This window comes from Bombus pascuorum, chromosome 2, assembly GCF_905332965.1.
Source record: "Bombus pascuorum chromosome 2, iyBomPasc1.1, whole genome shotgun sequence".
NCBI classification, from domain to species: Eukaryota; Metazoa; Arthropoda; class Insecta; order Hymenoptera; family Apidae; genus Bombus; species Bombus pascuorum.
The window spans coordinates 7769139-7790294 of record NC_083489.1 but is presented as its reverse complement, the minus strand read 5'-3'; the positions used below and the strand labels follow the sequence as shown (position 1 = coordinate 7790294).

At 43.0% G+C, this 21156-nt stretch overlaps 1 long non-coding RNA gene across 2 annotated transcripts; it reads left to right on the top strand.

The window, feature by feature from the left end:
* The first annotated feature begins 18764 nt into the window (after positions 1-18764).
* On the top strand, positions 18765-20428 carry LOC132904581 (uncharacterized). Of its 2 annotated transcripts, XR_009657622.1 has the most exons (4): positions 18765-19388; positions 19464-19660; positions 19822-19986; positions 20066-20428. It is a non-coding gene; the product is annotated as an uncharacterized LOC132904581 (long non-coding RNA). The 2 variants fall into 2 exon arrangements; XR_009657621.1 differs by having other exon boundaries at positions 18765-19660.
* The last annotated feature ends 728 nt before the right edge of the window (positions 20429-21156 follow it).

The window sequence follows — 21156 nt, the reverse complement described above, 5'->3', positions numbered from 1 at the left end:
TTTATTTTTCATAAAACTATTCAAACCATATCAAGCAATATAAAATTGTGAGTTTAATTTTTTGAGTTCGTGTCATTCATATATGAGTCAGTTAGAGTCTAGATCGTTGTACGCTATATCTGATGAGTTGAAAGGTTGAATGAAGCTTGTAGATCTATCTTCGATTAACCTCGGTCTTTCCCGCCAGTCAAATTACCACAACGTCGTTCAAGTCACGCATCTTCAACTTTTGAAAAATGATTGATCGTGGTCGACGACGACACTCGTCAAAGGAGATCGGAAGTCACCGTGTCTTTGTTCCGTTCCGCCGCGAAGGAGCTTACTCATAAGTTTTCTGGGACGTAGCGAAAATCGATCCGCGACGACGAACGTCTGAATAAGCGCGGACGACGTATTGTCGAACGCTGGAAGAATAAGGGAATTGTCGTTAGTCCGTCGGTAACACGGTTGAATTGTGCGCTGGAGAGATCGAGAATAGATATCAGGTCAGACGTTCGGTGTAACGAGGTTTTCTGTTATCGAGCCTGAGATACCCCTGTCTACCTCGCGGAGGCAGACAGTCGGTGAAAAACGTCGGTGAATACCGGTCGCGATGCATTGCCGTGTAACCGTGTCGGATGGGGACAGAAGCAAGGAAAACAGAGTCACTCGGGGGAAAGTGGATCCTTTCTTCTTCGGTTCTGTCCTGCGCGATTCCAATTTTCTTTTCTTCATGTAGCAATTGGTATTTCGGTTAGTATTTGCGAATCTCTTGAACGGTCGAGGTTTTATCGTGTTTTCTCTTATTCCTTCTGGAGAGTAACGATATGTCTGACTGGATAGTCAAACCAACCTTAGCCATAAACCAGATCATCTTTTTACCATACACAGGGTGCTACAAAATATGTCATTTTTTATGATACAAACAATTTAATTTTACGCTAGAAATATACCAGTATCGATAAATTAATGAACGAACTTTCCTCTTTGTGTTTCTTACTCTAGAAATCCTATATAGATCCTATGGCATTTGTTTCGGTTCCAAAAATTCGTAACTACATCTTTGAAATATCTAACCATATAAAACCAAGTAAAGGTACGAGAATGCATTGAAACAAACCCGTCGCCGTATAATAAATGCAAGTGGAAACTGAGACGAAACAAATAAAACACAACGGTAAAACGATTTTTTATCTCCATCGAGGAAAAAATCGTCTTTGCACCTTTTTCCGCATCCAGATCGGAGTTTGCAATGGCTGCGAACCACTTTCGCGCGATATGGTCGATGGACCGACGTTTTTGCAGCTCCTTTTTCCGATAATTAATGTTCGTCGGTGCAGGCCGAAGAACGTGGATGGAGGACAAATGCGAAAGAGGAGGCGAGGCCAGATTAATGATAGTTTTACTTGCAGCCATTGTAAGAACGATGGATTTGACGCTATCAGGGGTGCTAAGGATACCAGCTGGAGGAAAGAAGCGAAATTTATTAGTCGAACGTATCCTGCCTGAAACCAAGATTTAATATATTCAACTCTGCCAGAACGAATTCCAACCGAAATTTTATTCGTTGTTTTAACGCGGCGCTAATGTTTTTTGCGATCAACGATTCCAATGCAATCTCGACCGTTTTACCAGAGAGTAGTAAAATCGCTTCCGGTTCCAGAATTCAGAGCCGACACAACCAAACACAACCAAGTTGAAAGGATTTTTTTATAGTCTTGTAAAATCGGACCAGATGTAATCGCGTGGAAGAGAATAACAGTAAATTGGAACGAACATTTGACTCGATTTTGACCTGATTAAAGTCCATCTAAGACCTTGTACAACCACGCCGTTCTGGATCGATGTACATACTTTCGATACGTGACTGTTTTCTGTGCAATAAAAGCAAGTCCTTTTTGTGAAACTCATCGTTACACTTCGCTTTTCGGTCAGATAATCCTGTTTCTCCATCGATCACGAGGACCGGCTAATTTCGATGCAAAGTTTTCTAAATAATTTTACTTAGAATTCACAAAGCGTTACGTGCAACAATCATCAGAGGAAAATGCATTTATCTGTAGTTCTCGTCGATTTCTTTTCACTAAGCTCTATACGTAGAATATACCAAACAATTTCACTTCAGACTATGACCAACCTCTAGCGCGAAGCTCAACGACCCCAACATTATTCTCACAATTGGCTCGTATCCCGCGTCTCATATAATATAAACAACCATTTAGAAAATCGTTTAGGGGGCCCATACATAGCAGCTACGGCCGCGAAAATTACATCTCGGGGTTAGAGGAACAGGGAACAGAGAGTAGCCACGTCGATACATCCGAGGGAGGCTTAATCCAACGCGAACCGACATAAACCACGGAACTTATATACCGTCGTAACGTCGTGCACCCGGCACCCTCTGGAGCTGAAAGGGATTGGACGAGAGTCGACGCGGGATCGTGCCGGCAGAAAAAGGACTGGTTCTCTGGGAAACGTGCTCGTCGTGACGAGCTGCTTTTCTTTTCTCGCGTTTCCATTTTCCTCTCGTTGTCCCTTTTCCTTTCCACTCCGACCTTCTCTCTTCACGTTGTTCCACGTCTTTTCACAGCAACGATACAACGCAGTTACGACATCGAGTCGAAGGAGCATTTCTCGATCGATACCTGGCACTGTTTATTCTTGCCTTACCTCCGACACGCGGGAAAAAGCAACTGGGTGACGTGAGATGCAGCCTGATCGAGGGGTGGAGGACGTCGAGGATCGTGACGCGGTAACGACAATATGGGAAGACTGGTTAAAATCGGGAACGTGAGGGAATCACGATGACTTTCGCGTTGTAGACCGACGCGTCCTCGTCGCGGTGAACCGGAGGCGACGTGGCCTCGTCGAAGAAACGCATTTCCGTCGAGTTCGAGGACCCTTCTTGTCGAGGGATTTTAGCGTGGCCTGACGCGCGGAGAGAAAAACGAGCCTCGGCCTCTCGGTGGCTTTTTCGAGGACTATATAGCTCGTTATTTATTGGCCCGTCGCGTTCGGTAAATTATTTTCACAGATCTCCCCACGAAGGAACGGGCAGCCGAACACCGTGGAAATTGAGCGGAGAGATGCGGAATTTCAGAGAAACTCGTCAACGAACTCCAGCTAGTCGTAAACTGGGATTCAAAATTTTGCAGCTACGGGTGGGAGCGTGTTGAAAATTGTTGCGTTGTGTTGGAAACTTTCGGATGAACGTTGGGGAATTTTGGAATAATTGTGCGGGCGATTTTGTGCAACGCATTTGTTGGGAAAGTACGGGTTTAACAAGTAAGGCAATTTGTTCGCGATGTTACACGTGTTTCTGTGAACTGTTTGATCCCTGTTAACCCTGTTGAAGTCGCAATTGATCTGTTAGATACTACACGCGAAATTTTTCCTAAATTTTTTTTTATTGCTGAGATAGAATAACTGTTATTTTAGCCATAGTTTTTATGCAAAAATTGCCATCAATTGTTATATCAAAACCTTTAACAATTTTTAAAACAGCACCTCTAGAGGTTTAACAATTCCACTATCAAATATTACAGGGGAAAAAACATGATAGGATTGATAAGTACATTTAGTTGATTAAACGAAAGAATTTTGATGCGACAATACGAGTAAATATCAAATAAATATCAATACGAAACTGAATTTGTAAACGACAATACCTTAAAGGAGCCAATATTCGCTCTTATTTGCATTTGAAGCGGGAACTCAATAAGCTTCGTGATAATCGGGATTAGAACCGAAACGGGCTTTGAGGGTACGAATACGGCTACTAGAAACTTGGGAACGATACTTACGTGGCATCTCGATTTTCACGATATTCCCGTCGATTTGCATTCGTTTCAATTAAGTAACCTTTGCCAAACTATTTGAAATCGGCTCGATTCTAATCCAGCTTCACTAGATGGTTTCGTTTGCATAACCCTGCCATTGTTCCGCGCTTTACATGTATAATAAGAATATCATAAAAAGGAGAGGAATAAGTCGGATGGAAAGAGTCGAAAGACGGCGAAAGTGGAGTGGAAAGCAGAAATAATGTGTTCGAATAAAATTTGCAAACGAATCAAGACTGCCGCTCGTTTATGTTCCCGGCTGTGCGCGAGACACGGAAAAATCGCAAGATCCAGGAGGAAACATTTGGCTGCGAGACAATCAAGAAAGTCTACTTGGTGGAACTAAGGAACGAGGGAATAATAATTTAATTTGACTCTATGTTTTAAACACGCTACTGATTTCAAGTTGTAACATCCAAGAAACTCTTCAAATATTCTTTATCGCTAAGTAAGCAAATCGTCAAGCAGTTAATTATTAATCTTCGAATAATATACTTACAGGAAAACTGTTTTAAAATTGCGCGAATTACGGTGATCGAGATTCCCGCGCCTCGTGAAACTGCTCTCGATACTTCTCATAAATATGTAATTTACCCTGCTCCCGTGAGAAATACTTCGTTTAACATTGATTCGACCAAGCAGCGAAGATAATGTACCAAGAAAATCGTCGACTTTTCAACACCTTTCGACCTCATCGTTTATTCAATTCCTTCGTGAGTTGAAACGAAGGAAAAAAGACAAGGAAGGCATACAAGAAAAACGAACAGAAAAGTACACAGACTTGCTTTACATTATTCAGGAAAACCGTTCATCCGTCCGGTACACTTTGACATTTTTCATTGCGTTTCTGTTATATTCTCCTGTTGAAAAGGACAAATTATTCCTACGACGAATTCCTACAAAGGAACCACGAGTTGCGAACCATGTAATTTCTCGTTGACGAAACGTTCGACGCGGTGACGCAAATTGCGACACGTGCTTGCAACACACTCTCCTTGTCTCGCGCCGAACTCGAACACGTGCTTCTTGTGGATTGCATTCGAAGCACATAAAGATGGCCCGTTGCGAAAAGCCGACACGACGTCTCCTTAAACGTTGGAGTAAGTCGTTGCGAGAACATGGTGACTCGAAATGCGCACTTTCTCTAATTACGTTCTCGAATGATCGATTTTAGCTGCGAAAGTAGTCACGTATCGCGTAAAACGGTATTCGATATGTTTCAACGATGATTGGATCGCGAGAAACGCGGCCGATTAGGTGCCGCGAAAATTGTCGAGAATGATATCATTTTAATGGCGCGCTATTCGCACATACGATTAATCGTAGATAACGTGAATCGAGCGTGTCATTAGGTTGTTTGGTAATTTGTTATGCAGATCGTTCGGCTGCGACGCTGCTTTCACCGATGAAATTAGAGACTGTTCTTTGGGGTGAGATTGGAAAGGGTCATATGTATTTCATACTCGTAGATAGAAAACTATTTTAGAAGTATCATGAAGCTATCGTGATGGCATTGTTATGTAAATAGTCACTGTAGTTTTCCATTCAGAGAGGGGAAATACCAGGAAGAAACGAACTTGGAATATCACAATGCGATATTGAAACCTATTAGTAGAAACTAATAATGAAAGAATATGTATAAGTGACTCACGTATATAAACATAAAAACATTTATTCCATACAAACTAATGTCATCGCGTTCGCATACTAACTCCGTCATTTACCATTTTTGCATTTTTTAAAACGTGTTGAAATGTTTGAGGTTTCCTGCGTTTTCTATTCTTTAAGTTGTTATATTACACAATTACGACGCAATGACTAAATATTTTAAGATGAACAAAGAGGAACATAGATGGAACAAGGAAAATGAGAAAATTTCTTTAATTTCAGAATGTTAGATAAGACGGTTTAATAAAAAAAGGGCAGCATAGCAAACGTAAACGTAAATGTAACAGAAAAGTTTCTTGAAAATACAATTTTAATCGCGGAGCGGAAACGAGAACGCTGGTCATTCTTCGAGCAAGTAAAGGCTTGAACTAGAAGCGATTGTCGCGTGACAAACTAAGGGTGACAAACGTCGAGTACCCGTGTGCTGGCAACTCGAATTTTGCGAACTTGCCGACAACTAGTCCCGCGAAATTAATTGTTGGTTCGTGGCAGGGCACGTTTATGAAAGCGCCGGACATTTCCAGAAAATTTACGTTCTTAAGAATCGATCAGCGGTTATGGCCGCAACGAGTGGTGTAACGCTGCCAACAAACTTCCTCGGGAACGTTTTAGCCGTTCCCTTTATTTGGACGATCGTTCCGCGACGCATCGATTTCGTATTAGGGACGCGTTAACGCGTTGCTTAACGTTTTTCCGATCATGAGACCGTTTTGCTGCGGTAAAAGTTGCTCGAGCGCGAAGCATTTTGTGAGTTATAGCTGCCATAGTGTGTCATTTGTTATGTGTATAGTTCGTTTAAAATTATTAAATCCATAGGTGAACATAGTGTAAGGAATTGAAATAAATGCAAGAGATGTTCCGGTTCCCGACTCTGTTTGCACAATTGAATTGATATTCAATTTTACAAGTTACAAGTTCCAGAAGAGTTACGAAATATCTTTGCTTAACATTAACAAGCTTGATAACGATACAAACGTTAATTTAAAAATAATGTCATTTAATCAAATGATAAGGCTAATCAGCCTATTTTATTTTGTGTCCTAATTGAAAAATCTCATATTCTTTTACTAAATAAAGAGAACAAAGAAAGATACAATCACAGAGTAACACAGAACAGAGACGAGAAATCACGAGTATTCAAGGTCAAGTTAATTCGTTTCACTAAATTCCAATCTTTAATTGTCTAATTTAATAGAATCGTGCCACGTATCGCAACTATTTCGTGGTCACGTTGTAGGACCCTAAATGGCATTGTCCAGAGTCACGCGTGACCATCTGTTTGGCGAATGCGGCGCAACATAATTTCTACGGCATGCAGTGCGCCATAAGCGTCGTCGAATTCTCGTGCGGTAAGCGTATTATCATAAGCCATAAGGCGCTTATCCAATTGCCGGCCGATGCAATTACATACATCACGATTACCGTGTTCGATGTAGCTCGTTAATGTCTGCTTCGTGACACGTCGAAGACGACGACGAGGAAAGGGAAACGAGTGCGGAATGAAGTAAGATCGACAGAAAAAAAGATGGATAAGGGTACTTGAAACTGAGGGAAATGAAAAGTAGACGGACGAGAGATACGATTCCAGAGAAAGGGAGAGAAGGTTCGATAAAGAGCGAGGATGAAATAAGAAACATTTCGAGCGCGAAGACGAGCAGACAAGGCGTAGCGTTTCGTTCGTTTGACGGAGTGGAGCAAAAAGGGGCGAAAGAGGGGGTCTTCATTACGTCCTGAAAGGCTGCCGTTTTAAGAGCAAACGAATAGGAATAGTTAACAATGAAACAGAGGTGCCTGGGAACGGAAGCTGAAAAGGAAGAAAATTTGCACTTGATACCGGTTGGAAAGAAAAGGTCACAAATTAGAACATCCTACGTTTAATTTAATGACTTCTAGAGCACCGATCGTGTGGCTCTCTTTTCTCTCAGACGGAAAGTCGAATCGATTTTGGAATTGGTCGTCAGCGGCGCGATCGATATTACGATTACATTCATAAGAATGAAATTGTACGATATTGTACAATTTATAAGAATAACTGTATATGCATCTTTCATTATACGATATATAAAGAAAAAATCATATACCAAGAGAAGTTCATTCGACAAAACAAGATTTCCCCCAAGTCCCCTAAACGTCTCCATTTAAAAACGTTCTACTCTTCTGATCTACGTAATAGCGAGGTTAACCATTTTTCGTAAAGCACGTTTGTTTGACAAAATAATAAGATCTGCGTAAATCGTGGCGGCGATTCGAAGCGTTCCATCCAGTCCAATATCCAGGACATTTTTGCTCGCGACTATATTCCACCGTGAAGATTATTCCGGCGGCAATCGCGCGAGATTTCCATCCATAGAATAACGTTTATACCGTGGAAGGCAGAGGAAGGGAGGATGGAATAGTGGGGCAGCCCTTCGACCATCATCCCTCTGCGAATCCACTGAACGAACGACACTAACGAAAGAGAGAACGGACGACCGTTTCAACCAACTCGCTTCTATTCCTCCTTCGAGACAAGCCGACGAGCGCCAGTTGAATCGTGAAATTTCATTCCCGTGCACATCCTCCACCGGTCGAGTCGTGAAATTTCAGTGGTCGACACTGGCGGACAGTTTCGCGACGGCACAGACGGGAAATCTCCGTTCAAGTAGCGTGTCGCGCTTACGTTCGTCCTCGTCGCGAACCTCGTCGTGAACGTTTCCATGCAAATTGCCGCGAAACAGTGTAATCCAAAATGGAGAAGAAGGGTAAGCGGGCCGTTGTGAAACGACGCTACTACGTGGTCGAAATGCTGCGCGTATGTGAATGCTCGCCACAGGGTGTCGCAATAATCATGGAACGATGAGCAAGGAATGATTCTACGTGGAAAGATAAATGGAAAATATATAGAACGTAGTTTTTCAGACGATGCTTCGTTTTTAGGAAAGTCAAGCTGGAAAATTTGTTACGGATGAGTGAACTTGACTAATGTCCTGATTGAGCGGTGCGTACAAGTGAAAAATTAGCAGAATATTCTACGTGTGAAAATAAATCAAAACTGTAAAATAACGTTTCTTCGATCGATGCTTCGTTTTCAAGTAAATGGGGCTCGAACATGCTTAATCGATAATTAGCTTGGTACACGTATTCGATTTTCTCGAAAACGAAGCTTCAAACAAATAGAGATTCGATACTACACTTTCTACTTGTTTTTCACATAGAATTTTGCCGATTGTATTATGGTTACGGAAACACCCTGTATATTTACCTACACGCCGATACTGAGGCCTCCAGCGGGGACTGTCCTGTTCGATAATGGGGGAAACTTCAGCATTTTTACCTTATGCATTATGGAGAAGTCAGTTATTAGACGCAAGGCGAAGGTAAAGAGAGACAAAATCCATTTTCTATATCCCTTCTTCTGCAGCGTGTAACCCTCGATCGGCCCGTGGGCTTTTGTTTCATTCTCTTTCTTCCTCCGAAGGAAGGAAGAGATCAACCGGTGTTCACGAGGGCATACGTGATACCGGGAATACCAACGAAACATTCTCCGTCTCTATCTCGCCTCGGCTAGATATGGATTTCCAATTCAGCCAGATATTTTCAATATCGTTGTCGCGTCTATGGTATCCAACGTTCTCTCCACCAACGATGTCCTCTCTTGTATTCTGGCCCGGGACTTCGAACGAATCGTGACATTGTGAGATACTCGAATGACTTCGAGACTCTTGACTCTTCAGCAACGCGTGAATCGTAATTTTATGTTCTGTTTTTCGATCGATCGTTGAGCTTATTTGTAAGAAAACGTACAAGATTCTCTTTCGGAGACAAAACAAGACGATACGAAAGTTCGATGAAAGGAACGCTAATGGCGTCGTGAAACTCTGCAACCTTTGGAACTCGAGCGACAGACATTTTTTGCCAGATAGACGAGAGGTAAGATGAAATTTCTACATGAACTTAACCTGTTCCAACTCACTTCGGCGGATCCAATGGACTGGAAAACGACGACAAGAGAAACCATACAAAAATATTCATATTGGAACGGATGGTCGATCCCCTCAAGAAAGTCGAGGGTTGCGAGCAAATCAAGCATGAAGTTCTCTCATTGCAAACGAGAAACACGAATATCCTTCTCGTGGTCAAAAGTTCCTGCATTATTGATAATTCGATTAAACTCTACTACCGCGCGACTCTAAAACACGAAACAAAAATCCGTACGCTGAACGAACGCCCTCGAATTTAACCGTGAAATCAAAAAGAGAAACAGGGTAGAGAATGTGGTAAAAAACTGTCCGGGGGAGTACACGAGTCAGTCGGTGGAAAAGACGCAATCAGCGACGTCGTCGAATCGAAGCTATCCTATCGTCGAGACAGAATTAACGTTCTCGTGCAGCTAGATGGGCTTTAACCCGGCCAACAGAATAGACGAAAAACGAAGAAAGGGAAAAAGGTAGGAGAAACGAGAAGGAACGAGCAGGAAGGTAGAGAAAGGAGGAACACGTGGAGGGTGAGAGGAAGCGAGAAATTAGAGGAGGTCGCGAGCGCGAGGAAAGTGAGGGGAAACTGCGAGATACCTCATCCCCGTGAGCTTTCCAGTGCTTTTCGAGTGCTTTACGACGTCTGCCGGATAAGTACGTAGAACGGCGCAGCCGGGCGTTCGCTATACCAAAAGTATATATCGTAAAGAGAGCGCTTTCAGGGAGTTAGATGTCCTCGACCAGTTCAATCAACTGTACGCCAGGCAACAAACCACTGCCGTTAATTGGATCGGAGCTTCGAGTCCTGGCTTTACGAGGCCCAATCGCGCCAAATTATCCGACCTGCATTTCTGGATCGGCCACAACCGACGTCCTTCCCTTCCATCGTTTCTTCACTTGTCCACTTCGTCTGCTAGTCGACATGGATCACGGAACCTCGGAGTGATGTTGGATCTTTTGACAAAAAAGGAGAGAACGAAGAGAGGCGGAAGATACGCGTGTTAAATTGGTGTGAAAGGCGATTGTACGATAAATATGAGGTATTAGTAACAGTTTCGTTGAATTTTATAGTTTGGTTGTATCTAAGAATACGCGTAATATCATCTTGATCGTTTTTTATTTAATACAAATTATGTGTTTGGGTTGTACACGTGTATAAGAGCGCGTGATACAGTAATCTTAGAGAAGGGAAAAAGAGAAAGAAAAATGGAAAAGGAAGAGAGGGTGAGTTGCAGACTAAGAGGGTGCTAATGGACTCGTCAGTAAGACTTGCCTACAAGGTTCATGCTTTAAACATCAGAATAGCAAAAATAAGACCGGAGAATGTATTTATAGCAGAAAGTAGTGGGGAAAGTATTTTCAAAAATGTATATTTCCATAGAAGTATCAAGTTCGTTTTAAAGTCAACTCCATTTTCTCAACTACGAATCATACTATCGAGCGTTTGAACTATGATGACAAACGAATGAACCGAAACCACCGATCGGGATACAGTTTACGAACGATAGTCGGCGACAGGGTAAACAGTTCTCGCGGCAATCGGGTCTAATAGATTGAATTCCTGTCGGGGTTGTGCTATCTCATCGATCGATCAAAACGAGCAAGCGAATCACGTTAGCGTCTTCGAATCAGAACAGGCGCCAGTTCTCCATTTCTCTTCTGCTTTGCTTTTTTTTCTCACGGCACTCGAGTAGAAGCAGTACGAAAGCGTTTAAGTCGAAATATTTATTACAAGAGTTCATAATAGACTCGCTACAAGTTACTGTTTATACATTAGATTCTTGTAGCAGGGCAGCGTGGTCATTAAACGTCAGTTAAATGAGCTTTTGCGAAGTTACGTCTGCTCGCGCCGCTTTCGAATCATTTTTTTTCCGCGTCCAGATTGGATGGAATGGGCTAGGCGAACGTAGAACGCCTAATTATGCCGGCGGAGAATTAAAATATTCTCAGTAAACATTTAAGAAAGTAAAATAAAGAAGTTTCCATCGAGCAGCAGCCTTTAATTACAACTTAGTTCGCTCTTGCTTCGCGCTGATGCACGCCGCGTCTTCCGCCCATCCGCCATTAATTTCTTCCTGTTTCCCTCCCGTGATCTTCTCTTCGTTTACGTTAATAAACGTTTCTTTTTCTACTCTCTGCGTTCACTTTGACTTCCTACCTTTTACCGCCGCGTCGTTTACTTCATCGTTAAAAACGTTTCCTCGCAATATCGCGTATAAACGTCGCACGCTCGTTTACTCGAAAGCCTCTCGTCTTCTTCGTGCTACTGGATTGCCTGATACCACCGCATGGACAAAATTAAGTTCCAGAAGTGGAATCGAAATGATTAACTAGACGTTGGAGATCTAGATCTAACGAAAACTGGACATCGGTCGAGAAACACCAATGATTTTTTAGGTCTTGCAATTAAACAGAGTCTTTGTACCATCCTTATCAATTTGTAAATCTTCCCTTGGACTGTATCAATGAATGGAAACTAACATTTCATATTCAAGAATAAATTCTACTTCGGGAAATGGAATGATTGATATCTGTGAAGTATTGTAGCTGACGATAATTACGAAAGAATGTATTTCGTGTCGTTTCATTTAAACTGTGTTTCCTCACAATGCAACCACTGAACTTACTTTTTTGTAACGGGACTGTACTTTTTTGCGTCGCTTCTATAGTTTCTTAAAATTTATCGTGTCATCGACCGAGCATTTTACGGGCTGACTGCTATAAGTCAGCCTCGCTGTGAACGCGAAAGGCAGCCCTAACTCCGCTTTAAAAAGCATTCGCAAGGTGCAATAAACGGGAGATGGTATTCGGGAAACGACCATTGGGCACACGACGAGTACACGATTATTTGAAAAATTGTTGAATCCCGCCACGCTGTAATTTTCATTCCGGAAACCATCGTTCCTCCAATCGTGACATCGTGATATCGCGATAACTGGTTTATCCGACATCCTTGCTGCGAAAATGTATAATCCTCTGGTGCCTCATCAAAATCATTTGATGATATAGAGAAATATTCAATTCATCTTCATTTTGATCTAATTTTCAATGCGTTTGTTAAGCAAAATATATTATAAATAAAGATTTGTTTCATCTAGTAAATATCATAATACGTTGTTCTTTACTTTGAAAATTTTATATATATTTTCCTGCGTGTATTCTGCGAATTTCTGCACGTTGAAATTTTCTACAAATGCATAAACATCAATAGTCTAGTCGCTAACGTTTCAGCAAGTTCTAAGATCAAATCGGAAAGCAGGGGAAACGAGAGAAGACGGAAAAATTCCAGGACTTTATAATTCTCTACATTAAGTCCGTTTTGGTTGGCTGTCCGAACGTAGTCACTGTTATTTCCCCTCGTTCCAGGAGAAAAAGTAAAACGCGTAGCGCGGAGTTCATAAGCCATCTCCCGGAGGCACGGTGTAAGCGTAAAGCGGAATAAACGTTGCCGCTACGTGTCCGTCCATGTGCACTGTTATATCGTGCTAACTTCGTCCCAGCGAACGTCCTTTATGGTCGTGCCGGCGAAAAGAATAAGCCGTTTCTGTTGATGCGACCACGGTGTCGTCTTAACGTTCTCGTACCCGCCGTTTCCCCCAGGTTTCCTGGCTAAGCTCGTAAAAGCTCCCACCGTGAATCGTGACTTCGTTGTTGCGACGTGAGAGAAACGCCTGAGAAATCTCGCAACGCCATTGACATCGTTATGTACAGGAAAGAGTGATTGGGAAAGTTTGTTTTATATTAGGTATAACTGACTTTTTGATGGGTAGTTAATGGTAAAAATGTGGCTTTGGGGTGGAACAACTCTTATCTAGTATTCGATGAACATAAATCGAGATACTACTCTCATATTGATACCAACATTTGAGGATCTCTATCTTCCTCAAACAATTTTAAAATCAGCACAATGATGATTAAAACCTTCAATTTTTGCAGATCGACTTTCGTATTTCTTCGGTGTAACCCAAAACTGATTCTTCCATTGAGTCTTCAAAGATGAATTTCTTAACACCATTAAGATGAAACCAGCATATACATGCTATATAATTACCTCATAAATTATGCGATACTTATAAAAACAGTTCGATTGGATACGAACATCAGTTTCTTCCCCATAGATACACGAAAAGCCATTAAAAATCGATGCGTGACACTTGGTACGGTCTGATAAGTGTCGATCGTGGCGTGGCAGACGAAGAAGAGCGGCGCCGTCTAGTGTTTCAACAGGACCGTTCGTCGGTTGGGTAAAAGGGGTTAGGCTAAGTGGCAAATACTGGATAGCGACGAGGTTCGAGTGGCGTCTCGTTTTTCTTGCCGGGCTGCCGCGATCGTCAAGGTGAAGGGGCCTCTCTATAGGTTTTCGGAAATGGAGGCTCGGTCACGATGGCGATATCACGCACATTTCGAACCGCTTTCGAGCGTTTAGCTTCGACTGGAGAGGTGGTTGCCGGATCCCGCGGAAGAAATAAAACGAGACCTCCGTCTGAAATCGTACGGGGAGCACCGGAAATTTCAACTCCCATTCGATTTCCGCCGCGTTTACGGCCAACCTGGCTCGTTATCCCCCGCGTTTTTATCTAACACGGCACGAGGCGGGTTTGATTTATTGCTAAATACGCGAGGGTCGTTCGGTGGCCGCTGCTGACTTTCGCCTCAACGACCCTTGCGACGATTGTATCACTCCTCCCCATTTTATAACACTTGCTTTATCGTGTATAATATATATTGAGTATTTAATTCAACGAAATTCTCTAACGATATTATTGTAAATGTACGGAGTATACGAAAATTTATACGGAAAAATTTTTGCGAATGTATTATGTGAATTGTACGAGACTTTTTGAAATTTCATTAGTACTATAACGAAATACGATTATCGAAATATATTGATAAAATTTTTAACCGATCTCGATGATAGACATCTACGTTCACTTTACTTATTCTAAATCATTTTCCTTTTACGGTAAACGGTAACGAATAGCAGTAATTGCGACCAACCGCGACTCATGTAATGAAACGAGAGTGGAATCGCGTAAAATTACGATTAAATGGTTATAAGACTGGTTTATGTGACCGATACCGTGGACCTGTCCGTTCCCTTTCGCGGCAATTGATTGCGAACGCTGTCGGCCGATCGGTATCGTTTTTATTTATGAATCGGGAGCCCGTTACCAGGGCGCAATGTAATGAAGCAATTGCCGCGTTCGATTTGCAATTTGTTCCCATTGCGATTTTAATCGAGATCAAGTATAATCTGAACCCGTTCACGCGGATACGAGAAGCGTTACTGACATCTCCAATATACTCGATTGCGCAGAAGAAGCGAGACGAGACGATAACGGAATAATCTGCTTTTATATCGGCCTCGAGATTCGAAGAATCAAAAGTTTTTCAGAAAGAATTAATTTGAAATTCTAGATAGAATACTCCAGAAATCGATTATCGATGATTTAATTTTATCAATTCTATATAATCTACAGATTACTATCATGTGTTATTGATATCTAATCTAATTGAGTGCTCATACATTGACGAACTTCGAAGGTGGATAAATTAACAAACCACACGCTAGTGCCTTCTCCTCCATTTCGCTGAAATTATAATAATAAGAATTAAAGGTGGATAAAACTCGTCTAATGGACGCATTGTATTTAACCTGGCTCCCAATGTCAGCCGCCAGAGATACGGTAAGTGACAGAATACAAACACGCTCGCACGACCATCTAGATAACGCCATTTTCAGAGGAAACCTGGCCATTTGGAAGGAAGACACGGTCAATGTTAGCACACGTCACGTCCTCTGTCGCATTGCCGCCAGTTCCGCTCGTATCATGAACTGTCACGCCGGCTCTCCTGGTTATAAACACTTGGTGCGTAACTGCACACTTTAAAGCTGCAATATTCGAGGGAGGTAACAAGCGACTGAATAAACATCGACCACCTTGCTTCGCGTGCCATCCTTGTTTCAATTCTACTCCGGTAGTTTACCGCTATTCAACATCTTAATTTAATCCAGAACCGCGACATGTAACACGTGTCGTGGAAAGTTCACGCCTGCAAATGTTTGCTTACATCGAGAATAATAGGACAATTTAAATTGGTAATATGTTTCAAGATTATCGTTTACGATAAAATAAAATGATGATCGGTGAAAATAGAATTGATAGAAATTGGTAATCGTGATAAAAATACAACGACAAATTTACACTGTCTGCAAGTTAATCGTCAAGCGTAAGAGAATCGATAGTTTCTGTACAGCACGAAGATCGAATCGTACTTCGCAACACGGAAGTTAGTATTCAAGGTCACAGGGGCTGGGTAACTTCAATGGTCGAGGTAGAGAAACGCGTGACTCGATCCACGGGACTCGAGAACGTAATCCCATAGCAATGTTTGCCGTCCGTGACGCGATACCGATCGCGTCGTGCAGCCCGATGGAACGAGAAGGGAAAAGCGGATCGCGCGATGTTCGACTGTTTATCGTTGTTATTGTTTTTCGACCCTATCTCAGCCCAGCCACCCCCATCCCGGCGGAATCCGATTTGTAATGGAAATGCAATGTTCAATGCCGCTTTAATCCTTGGTCCGCCGTAGGAGCCTTTTGTAACGCGCTGCTTCCATGGAAAAAGCGGAGGAGACGGACGGCTTTAGAGATCCGTCATAATCGTTCTAGGACGATATTTATTTTTCGTACAAACGTCGCTGCTTGAGAGAGAGAAAGAGAGAGTCCATGAGATTTTTTGCGGAAGATTACATCCGAGTATTCGATAGCGCACACGGAGCGCCAACGACAAACTACATAAATGGTCACGTTTCCAAAAGCATTATCTCGTTCGTTGCTCGTGAACTCGCTCTCGCGGATGCAAAACTAAACCCCGTAGAAAAAACGACCAGAACAGTTTTCCACTTAACAAACGAAAACTTCCAACAAACCCGAAAATGTGCAAAAACGGGAAAACCACAAACGCGAATCTCCTCTCTACGCTCGTACCTTTTACCTTTTGCTAACAATTAAAAGACCGTAAGTATCGCCAGAGGAGTTGTTAAGCAACGGTTAGGAGTTCCTTCGCGAAGTAAGGGAAGTTCGGTCGAAATAGCGACTCGGAGTCAGAGTGGAGAGAGGCGGCGAGCGGAAGGGTGACAAATCAATGGCGGATGGTAGGGTAGGTAGCGGCATATGAGCGCTGGGCTCCTATCTTATCAACGCATTATTCAACGGCGGAGGCTGCTCGGGACTCTAACTGCCTGCATTTGCATAAATCCATAGATCTCCCGGACCTGCTCGGCTGCCCGGCCGTGTCTATCCATCTCTGGATGCATGCATACAGCAAATTACAGTGCCCGCAAGCGGAATTGTGGGTGGCGGACCCGTGTCCTTCCCCCTCTGCCTGCCCCCCTTTCACGAAAGGACCCCGAAGGGAGCCAACACGCTTGCCGGCTAGGTAAGGCCAATGGAAGGGGCTCGGTAACATTCACTTTGCCGGTGGCTTTGTATTGGATCGTTAACGACACCCCTTCCTGTGTACCTTCTGTTATCACCCTACGCTATCTCTCTTATTGTGCGCCCTCCCTTTTCTATGGGTGTACTAGAGCTGGAAAAAATTTCGAGCACATCTCCAGGATTCTTGGAGATAGATAATCGGTTATGCGTTTATTGGTTGACGACTGAGTTGTAGAATGGTAAGAGATACCGTGTAGGATCGTTTTATAGTTATACACTATCGATCAAAAATTCCATTACGTTAAAAAACTGTTCAGGGAAAAATCGAACGAGGTAAAGATTGTTGCTGCAAGAATTAAACGATAATGGTGGAACGATGTTGAAGATCGACCATACGTTTTTTTTTATTTTGCTCGAATGATAGTTTCGAGATTATTTGTCGTCGTGATCCACTATGGAATAGACGCAAACTTTGTCCTATTGGCAGATCAATTTTCACGCCGATATAAGGAACTTCGCAAAAATCCAGTAACCCGTAACAAAAAAGTAGCTATACTCGGTGAACCATTCACGCACTGAAATCGGTCGGTTACATCGGTTGAAAATTTCTCCATGAAAGTGGTCCGCGCGTTCAAACACGCGCGGGAGATCCTCGTTTATCGAATCCATTTGCGAGATCACGCGAACGACGTATCCGCGGTAAGACGAGTCTAACGGATCGCTAATCAGCAAGTGAAACAAAAGGATTTCCACGGCACAGAGGTGGCGGGTTTCCACGCGGATCTAAGGTCTATCTCTCTCTCTCTATTCGTCTCTGGAGAGGATTGCCGGGCCACTCAGCTACGGAATGGTTCGTTAGCAAAAGGAGACGAAACTGTAAGTCCCGGTGCAAATACCGTCGATTACGTGCTCGCCTGTACGATTCGGTCTTCGTTGAATTTCTCCGCGAACGGTATCACGGCAACACGGTAATATTTGCAAAGCTTTGTTATCCGACCGACTCACAAAACCGGCGATCGTATGCATTGCGATTCGAAAATTTATTCGTTCGATGAATAATTTAACTCCGGTTATCCCTATATCCTGTATGAATTATCGCGTCCTCGCTCTGTCATACGCGAATACCGTCGAAATTTCGTTTGGAAAACAACGCGAAGAAAAACGTTGTTGCCAGGCATAACTCACGTGGATAACGTTCTCGATAATGCCTTAGCAATCGAAAATTCAGATTACCTTTTTCATCGAGAATTCGAAGCGTTCAATTTCGTAAAACGAGGCCAGCTTTCAACGAACTTTTTAATAAATCGACTGACCCAATTTCTCTTCTGACCCGTGTACGCAGGAAACGGAACAATAAGCAGTATCATAGAACCGATCGCGTTGAAATCGCGCGGTAAAACCCACGGCACGGAACGAGACGGAATTTTTGACAAGGCTTTTTCGCCCGACCGATAAAATATATTCATTTTCCTATTGAATTCGCAGATAATTGGTGCGAGTCTGAGAGTGTCTGATACCGATCCCCGAGTTCTCACGAGTCGAGTGCAACGGACGCGTAATAAATTCCAGGTTTACCTATTCTGCTTGCGACAGGAATTATTCGGCGAGCTCGTAGGTGCACGATCGATTTAACCGGGCGAGGATGAAATACGAGAGACGCGCCAATTCGTTGCACCGATTCAGTCGTTCCTGTACCATTACCTGTCGATCCTCCGCCGATTGTTTCACCGACTTTTTTCCTGCTCCCGATTAAAAATTTCGAAAAATATTCCGCTAACGATCACGCAAACTCTATTAATTCTTCGAGATCGGAAGACTTTTTATACAAAAGGAAAGAATCTATTGCTGGGATATTTTGAAAAATTTCCATTTCTTTTCAACACGACGTATTACATATTTGACGACTTTTACAAAATCTATGATTAAATCATGGCAATCCACTAAACCGACCTTATGAATTTGGGTTTAAAAAACATTACGCTTTACCATCTTCGGCCACAATCAGCAACGAGTTTCGTCCATAAGACCACTTATAATCTAAAGGCAGGACTCCGGTGCTATCCGTACATCGATACAACAGCCTGAACGAGTTTATTCCGGAGGAGCCAGCTGCTCACCCTTAAAAACACGGTTGTCCTCTTGAGCGGTGCATCACGAACGCGTTATCTGCCGGCTGCTCGAACAACGATAGGGCAGTACGAGGGTGGAGAGTGCGAAGTTAAGTCGAGCCCTTGCTCGAATGTCTCTGACGGCAGCGAGACGAGTAGTTAATTAACACCTCCCGTTACCCTTACCCTTCTTCATCCCTTGCATCCAGTAGAGGCTAGCTTTTCCGCAGAACAGCCGCGGTGGCAGCCGCCTTTTTCACGGTGGAGGAACGGTCTCCTTCGCAGAATTCGCCCGCGTGGCTGGCTTTTTCAAAGCTGCCGTAACCCCGGCGAGAAGTTGGAAAAGGATCTCCTTCCTTCGTAATTTTTTCCGTCCTCCTCCCGTCGACCACGAAGACCGGTTGGTAATTAAGACATTCTGTGGTAGAAAGGAAGTCACCGGCAAGTCCCTGGATCTCATGTATTTTTAATTTAGATAGCGACCGAGAAGAATCTAGAGGGGGAGGATCCACCGTTTTGGAACTGGCGCAAAAGACTCCGACGATGGGGTTTGATCGTTCAAGTGGTTGGTTCTTACATTGTCAGCGTTCTCTTCTTCTCCAAGCTGTCGATGGAGCAATTTTCTGCGATTGTGGCAAAGTGGTGGAATTGGGAGCAGATCGCGTGATGTCGGTAAATGGAGCGTTTGTTTTGTCGTTTGATTTAAACGAACGATGTAACACGCAGTAAACGCTCCAATATATTATACATATACACACGATAGGTAACATTTATACGTAACAAAATTTAGTAATATTTTTACGAAGTCTATTTATCTACTTTCTCATATAGAGCGGGTGTGGTGTTCTCGCGAGGACTAGAAAGTCATCAAAGAGGGAAATAAACGACGTTACGGCGAACACAGAGCATGCGTTCGGTAATACCTCAGTTGGATACAGCGAAATTTTCGTCGTTGTTGGCCACTACGCCGAAGGATCCAGCATCGCGAATGCCTCGAGGTACGTCAGGTTATGTGATACCGGTAATAATTCTATGAATTACGAGCTTAACCCGAGCTGACCTCTCATTTTCATCAAGCTTCCACTCACAGGGAGCTGTGTCATCTCGACAGAGCGTGTAATGCAAAGGTAATGATAGCGATTTGGAAACAGACGTTCAGATGTATACATCCAGTTTGTTTCGTGAATTTTGTGGTCAGTGTTACTAGTGTTTCAAACAACATTAATACTCATAAAGCGCTACGAAGTTTTCAATTTCCCTGTAGATCTTCTCATAACGAAATATGAATAGAAGATTACACATTCGAATTAGTTGAATCTATTTCCTTTAAAGATTTTTCGCTCTGTTACGGAACAAACTTCCAATCATCCTAAAAATTCCTCATATATTTTCATATGTTACATCAAGTAGGATAATCCTTCCATCTTATCGTTCATAACTCCACTATACCAAACCAAACGTCGGCGATTGAATCGATCTCTAACTATTCTCGTGTTTACATCAACCCCAAGACCACGTAAGTTGACGATAAAGATCGATCAAGACACGACAGAAATAATATCCAAAGGGCATCAATGTAGGAAATGGAAATGGATTTGGTGTTCATTGGTAATCAGCGATACGGTCGATCAATCATCGACCTATGGAGGGGTGGCAGCCAATGGATAGTCATTAATTAAAAGCGGAATTCGCGCGAATGAACCGGCAATGAACACTTGACCGGTCGACTGGATTCGCGGAACATCGTCCCGATTGAAGTGGCCCTCCTTCCCCCGATTTCGGCGATGCAGCGAGGTAGGTCGGCCAAGGGTGATCCTGGAAGGTAGAGTCGGCAAGGGGTTACCACGATCGGCCCCCTTTCGGCTTGCACCGATCCGAAAACCAGCCGGACAGCTCTGCAATTTCGATGCTAGCCCTGTAATTTGATCAATTAACGCTGTACGGCCCTGTTCGCTTGAGAGTGTGGCTAGTTGCTCCCCTGGTTCGTTCTACGTGGTCAGGGGATGCTGCGAGTTCCTGGTATCGACTGTGTTCAGGAAGTTCGATTATGGTTACCGGTTGTGATCCAGTGTTACTCAGATGTCATTGAGAAATGTGAATTTTGAAAATCATATTTTGGATAACGTTAAAGATACCTGTTTCGATTTATGGAAAAATGAAGGCTAGAT